Raw genomic sequence first — 7,493 nt, 5'->3', positions numbered from 1 at the left:
AGGAGTTTAAGAGTTGTCTCTTTGTTCAAAAAAACAAAAACATGTTTTTTAGCATTAGCTATGTTTGGCCAATGAATGGTTGGTTAATTTAATTTAGTTATAGAGGACTAAATTAGGAAAGAAAACTTGTAGAGACTTTTTTATGGCACCCAATCAAAACAGCAAAAGTAAATAGAATTTAAAATTTGCAGAGAGTAAAGCACAAAAATCTATAAAACATCTCGGCCATTAAAAAGAATACATTTGAATCAGTTCTAATGAGATGGATGAAACTGGAGCTGATCATACAGAGTAAAGTAAACCAGAAAGAAAAACATCAATACAGTATATTAACACATATATATGCAATTTAGAAAGATATTAACGATAACCCCATATGTGAGATAGCAAAAGAGACACAGATGTATAGAACAGACTTTTGGACTCTGTGGGAGAGGGAGAGGGTGGGATGATTTGGGAGAATGGCATTGAAACTTTTACAGTATCATGCAAGAAATGAATCGCCAGTCTAGATTCGATGCAGGGTACAGGATGCTTGGGGCTGGTGCACTGGGATGACCTAGAGAGATGGTATGGGGAGGGAGGTGGGAGGGGGGGTTCAGGATGGCAAACACGTGTACACCCGTGGTGGATTCATGTTGATGTATGGCAAAACCAATACAGTATTGTAAAGTAAAATAAAATAAAAAAAAATGTATGTAAATGCCAGTGGAGACAAAGAATACTAAAGAAAAATATTACTCACCTTCCCTCTCTGTTTTGATCACTGGAAAACTAAAGAAATATATTCTGCATTTATCTAAACATCAGAATAATTAAGAAAATTTGTGTTTGTGTTCTAGAGAGGTGAGCAGACTAATTTTCAGTTTGTTTCTCATAGACTATTTCACAGATTTTGTTTCTGCCTCTTATCTCTAGCATACATACTATTATCATCCTGAATGACTACATGACTTGCATGGACAAACATCCATCACATTTGCCATTGCTGTTTACAGGTAGATTGTATTATTTTCGATTTAATGCTTTTTCATGTGAAGGAACAGTTTAACCAATACTTTTGAAAAGACTGTTCTTTCCCCATTGCTAAAAATTAGTTGACCTTATATGCACGTGCTCATTTCTGGACCTTCCATTCTGTTTCATTGGTCTATATGTGTGTTTGCATGACAGTTCCATATTGTTTGGATTAGTATAATTTGAAATCAAGAAAGTGTAATACCTCCATTTTATTCTTGCTCTAGATTGCTATGGCTCTTTGATGTTTTCTGGTTTCATACAAATTTTAGCATTGATTTTTCTATTTCTATATAAAACGCCATTGAGATTTTAATAGGCATTTCATTGAGTCTTTGGATTACTCTGGGTAATATGACCATTTTACACTATTAATTCTTCCAATCCATGTGCATAAGATACTTTTTCCACGTATTTGTATCTTCTTAAATTTCTTTCATCAATACTTTGTAGTTTTCAGTATATAGATATTTTATCTCCTTGGTTAAATGTATTGGATTGTTTTCTTGATTTCTTTCGATATTTTGCTGTTATTGTAATGAAATGGTACTGATTTTTGTGGTTTTTTATCTTGAAAATTTATATAATTCATTTATGAGTTCTAGAAGTTTTTAGGTGAAGTCTATGGTTTTCTACATGTAGAATATGCAATTTGGGAATAGAAACAATTTTACTTTTCCATTGTGATTTGGAGAGCTTTACCTTTTTCATGTGTAATTGCTCTTGCTAGTACTTTCATGACTATGTTGAATAAAAGGGAGAGAGTGGGCATGCTTGCCTTTTTCAGGATCTTTAAGAAGAAGCTTTTCCCTATTAATTATAATGCTAGCTGTGGGCTTTTCACATATGGCCTTTATTGTGTTTAGTTCCTTCTATATCTATTTTGTTTGGAATTTTTCTTTTTTTTTTTTTTAAAGTCTGAATGGATGTGGAATTTTGTCAAATGCTTTTTCTGCATCTATTGAGGTTATCTTTTTGTTTTAAATATTACATTCTGTTATGTTGTATCACACTGATTGATCTGTATATGTAGAAACAACTTTGTATCCCAGAGGTGAATCCCATTTGGTCATAGTGTATAGCTTTATGACATGCTAGAATTTGACTGAGGATTATTATTACATCTATGTCTAAGCAGTACTAAGAGGGAGTTCATAGTTATAAAAGAAAGTGAAAATGTTAGTTGCTCAGTCGGGTCCAACTCTTTGCAACCCCATGGATTGTAGCCCATCAAGCTCTTCTTGTCCTTGGGATCATCAAGGCAAGAACACTGGAGTGGGTTGCTATTCTCTTTTCCAGGGGATCTTCCCTACCCAAGGATAGAACCCTGATCTTCTGCCTTGTAGGCAAATAAAATGGAAAGAAAATGCAAGTGTTAGTCACTCAGTCGATAGTTAAAAAATACTACACTAAAAATATTTACAAATTTAAAAAAAATCAAATAATTTAATGTAAGAAAGGTCATGCCAAAGAATGCTCAAACTACCACACAATTGCACTCATCTCACATGCTAGTGAAGTAATGCTCAAAATTCTCCAAGCCAGGCTTCAGCAATATGTGAACGGTGAACTTCCAGATGTTCAAGCTGGTTTTAGAAAAGGCAGAGGAACCAGAAATCAAATTGCCAATATGCACTGGATTATGGAAAAAGCAAGAGAGTTCCAGGAAAACATCTATTTCTGCTTTATTGACTATGCCAAAACCTTTGACTGTGTGGATCACCATAAACTGTGGAAAATTCTTCAAGAGATGGGAATAGCAGACCACCTGACCTACCTCTTGAGAAATCAGTATGTAGATCAGGAAGCAACAGTTAGAACTGGACATGGAACAACAGACTGGTTCCAAATAGGAAAAGGAGTACGTCAAGGCTGTACATTGTCACCCTGCTTATTTAACTTCTATGCAGAGTACATCATGAGAAACTGTTGGCTGGAAGAAGCACAAGCTGGAATTGCCAGGAGAAATATCAATAACCTCAGATATGCAGATGACACTACCCTTATGGCAGAAAGGGAAGAGGAACTAAAAAGCTTCTTGATGAAAGTGAAAGAGGAGAGTGAAAAAGTTGACTTAAAACTCAACATTCAGAAAACTAAGATCATGGCATCTGGCCCCATCACTTCATGGGAAATAGATGGGGAAACAGTGGAAACACTGTCAGACTTTATTTTTTGGGGCTCCAAAATCACTGCAGATGGTGACCGCAGCCATGAAATTAAAAGATGCTTACTCCTTGGAAGGAAAGGTATGACCAACCTTGATAGCATATTAAAAAGCAGAGATATTACTTTGCCAACTAAAGTCCGTCTAGTCAAGGCTAAGGTTTTTTCAGTGGTCATGTATGGATGTGAGAGTTGGACTGTGAAGAAAGCTGAGTGCCAAAGAATTGATGCTTTTGAACTGTGGTGTTGGAGAAGACTCTTGAGAGTCCCTTGGACTGCAAGGAGATCCAATCAGTCCATTCTGAAGGAGATCAGCCCTGGGATTTCTTTGGAGGGAATGATGCTGAAGCTGAAACTCCAGTACTTTGGCCACCTCATGCGAAGAGCTGACTCATTGGAAAAGACCCTGATGCTGAGAGGGATTGGGGGCAGGAGGAGAAGGGGATGACAAAGGATGAGATGGCTGCATGGCATCACTGACTCGATGGACGTGAGTCTGAGTGAACTCTGGGAGTTGGTGATGGTCCTGGTGTGCTGTGATTCATGGGGTCGCAAAGAGTAGGACACTACTGAGCGGCTGAACTGAACTGAACTGAACTCCAATATTCTGGCCTAGAGAATTCCCTTGGGTCACAAAGAGTCAGACGCGACTGAGTGACTTTACTTTCACTTTCTTTCACTTAGCCAGACAAGATTAATTAAGAAAAAGAAGAAGACTCCAATAAGTAAAATAAAAAATGAGTGAGAATACTTTAAGCATGATGCCTGAGAAATTTTTTTAAAAAGGATACTAAGGCCTGTTTCTCGTCTGTATATTCTCTTTGGGAAAAACGTCTTCTATTCAGTTCTTCTGCCCTTTCATAAATCAGGTTTTTTTTTTAATATTGAGTTATATGAACTGTTTATTTATTTTGAATATTAACCCATTTTGGTCATATCATTTGCAAATATTTTTTTCCATTCAGTAGGTTGTTTCCTTTTGTACAAAAGCTTTTAAGCTTATTTAGGTTCCATTTGTTTTTTTTGTTTGTTTGTTTGTTTCCCTTGCTTGAGGAGAAAGTTCTAAAAAATATTGCTAAGACATGTCAAAGAGTGTACTGTCTATGTATTCTTCTGGAGTTTTATGGTTTTTGGTCTTACATTAAGGTCTTTAATCTGTTTTGAATATATTTTTGTATATATAGTGTGAGAAAATGTTCTAATTTCATTCTTTTATATGCTGCTGTCCAGTTTTCCCAGCACCAAACTTTCAACTATAAGATGAATAACTACTAAATAATAAACAACCTGACAGAGGTAATTAACACTGCTTTACATTATAGATGAACATTGTTAAGAGAATAAATCTTAAGAGGTCTCATCACAAGGAATTTTTTCTACTTTATGAATATGTGTTTATATGAGATGAGGATGTTTATTAAAATTATTATGATAATCACTTCATGATAAATGAAAGGCAAAAGATGCCATATGCCTTAAACTTATACAGTGCTATTACATCTTAATAAATATGAAAGAAAAAAAATTTACCGTGGACTTAAAAAAGAATTCATACAGATTAGTCTTAATTCTGCCTGAGTAATTCCATCAGTTGACTACTGATCTAACTAGATAGTTCATTATGTATTTGAAAGTAAAATAATTGCTGCATCTCACAAAGCTTTCCTTTCCCTAAGTCTTTTATTTATTTAATCATTCTTTCTCCATTAGAGTTTGTGGACCCTGCAGATTCTGGAAAATATAATCTGATGTCTTTAGCACTGTTGATCCCAGAGTTAAGATAGATTTTATGTGACCACTGAATGATGATGCTGGGAAAGATTGAAGGCAGGAGGAGAAGGGGACAACAGAGGATGAGATGGTTAGATGGCATCACTGACTCAATGGACATGAGTTTGAGTAAACTCTGGGAGTTGGTGATGAACAGGGAGGCCTGGCGTGCTGCAGTCCATGGGGTTGCAGAGAGTAGGACACTACTGAGAGACTGAACTGAACCGAATGATGAAATGATAGAGTGAGTTTATCAGATATGGTCCGTGGAAATTACTTTCTTCACATACATTAAAACACTGTTCACATCTTTTCTTGGCAACATGCAGAAGTCTAGTATTATAAATACCACTTCACTCATTTTTCAAACTTACCACTTCCTCCAGGCTGCTGAGAGATGCCTTGATAAGACAAAGCTAGCATGCCGGTTAGAAGAGCAGCTGAAGTGATACAGAGTAATTTAATCGTAATGTAAGATGTGAAAAATGGAAACCCAGAGATTTCTTAGTTGACTCCTATATAGAAAACAAAGTTTTTCTTCGCTTCTTTCCTGTAAACAAACAAAAATCACAGCTCAGGTCCATTTTCCTCAGGAAAGCTGACCTCCAGCATCCCCTGGGGAGTCAAGGGAAGATTGCTGTCTGGGTTGATCCAAGGTGGGAAATCAAGGAGGGGTTGGGATGAGGAGGAGCTTCTCTCCTGGGTCCTGTGCTGTGAGTGAGATAGCCTCATCCGACAGCACCGGCACACGGGAGTGAGGAACGCTCCACCTGACCACAGACCTGCTCTCATTCTCATCTTCCTTCCTGAAGGAGGTATGAGAAGCTGGAAGGTGTTGGAAAGATTTCAGACCTTTAGAAGAAGGTTTGCCTGAATGAATTCTTGCGTTGGTTTTGGATGAATGATTGAGTTCAGGGGAGGGAGTGCAGGTGGAAAGAGACTCACCTTGTTCTCATCTGACAAAGAATAAATGTCTCTGCTCGCTAGACAGTGATGGAAAGAAAACCAAGGGATGTAGAGATAATGCAAGTAACATGCAGAGGATCTAGAACCAACTAGGATAGAACTAGATAAATTCAGGACCAGAGACAGCAAGATAAAAGCCTAATATCTAAGGTTGGAGAGGATTACAGCTTTTCTAGAAGAGTCCTCAAGGCTTTCCAACTAGAACAAAGATGGACAAATCATGAGAGTTGAAGATGCTAAATTTATTTTGCTTAGAGTCTTTGCTGTCTCTATTGACCTTTCTCACATTCTTCACACACACACACACACTCTCTCTCTCTCTCTCTCTTCAACACTACCCTTTTCCTACATGATAAAAGTTTCTTTTTACACTTACCTGGCTTAATCAGTTTCTTAGCATACACTGGGCATCTCTCTTCTCCTTTTAAGCCTTCTCTGAAATACTGAAGCCCTAGAAGCCTCAGTTAGACCACTCACTTGTTTCCCTTCTATGTACTCCAACCAACAGGGACATAAGTGTAGCACAAGGAAAGGAGATAGCTGGGAGGGGACTTTAGACTGCACTCTGCTCTTTTCCGTTCATGTGACCATAATAAAAACCTCACATGACAATAAAGCCAAGTATTTAATTCAGATATATATGTGCTCATATGAACATGTACAGACTGCCTTTCCCCCTGCTTTTATTACTTTTATTATTATTTTAAAGATCATAGCATATAGTGTGCACATGTGTGTGTTAATTGCTTAGTCGTATCCAACTCTTTGCAACCCCATAGACTGCAGCCCACCAGGCCCCTCTATCCAGGGGATTCTCCAGGCAAGAACATTGGAGTGGGTTGCCATTTCCTTCTCCAAAAGGAACTATAGAAAGAAAGAAAGTGAAATCGCTCAGTCGTGTCTGACCCTTTGCAACACCATGGAATGTAGCCTACCAGGCTCCTCCATCCATTGAATTTTTGAGGCAAGAGTACTGGAGTGGGTTGCCATTTCCTTCTCCTAGCATATAGTAGAGACTTTAAATGATACTTTCTCACACCAGGGTCCCAGATTTATGTATTTACCTAGATCAGAGAGAGGAATGTGTATATATGCTACCTCTACAAGTTTTTGCAGTCTTAGCCTTATTAATCCTACTGTTAAGCTGATAAGTCACTTCAGTTGTGTCCGACTCTGTGCGACCCCATAGACGGCAGCCCACCAGGCTCCCCCGTCTCTGAGATTCTCCAGGCAAGAACACTGGAGTGGGTTGCCATTTCCTTCTCCAATGCATGAAAGTAAAAAGTGAAAGTGAAGTCGCTCTGTCGTGTCCGACTCTTAGCAACCCCATGTACTGCAGCCTACCAGGCTCCTCCATCCATGGGATTTTCCAGGCAAGAGTACTGTAGTGGGGTGCCATTGCCTGCTCCGTATTAATCCTACAGTTTATGGAAAATCTACCCAGGATGTTGAGAACAGCTGATTTCCATATCTCCAGCCCCACAAATATTTCTAGCCCATTCATTTAAAAAGCTGATGCAGATATTTACATTCATCAGGAGTTCATTCTCTAGGATATTCCCATGAATTACATA

The sequence above is a fragment of the Ovis canadensis genome, chromosome 20 (assembly GCF_042477335.2).
Source record: "Ovis canadensis isolate MfBH-ARS-UI-01 breed Bighorn chromosome 20, ARS-UI_OviCan_v2, whole genome shotgun sequence".
NCBI classification, from domain to species: Eukaryota; Metazoa; Chordata; class Mammalia; order Artiodactyla; family Bovidae; genus Ovis; species Ovis canadensis.
The sequence above is the reverse complement of the archived record's forward strand: the minus strand, read 5'-3'. Positions refer to the sequence as shown.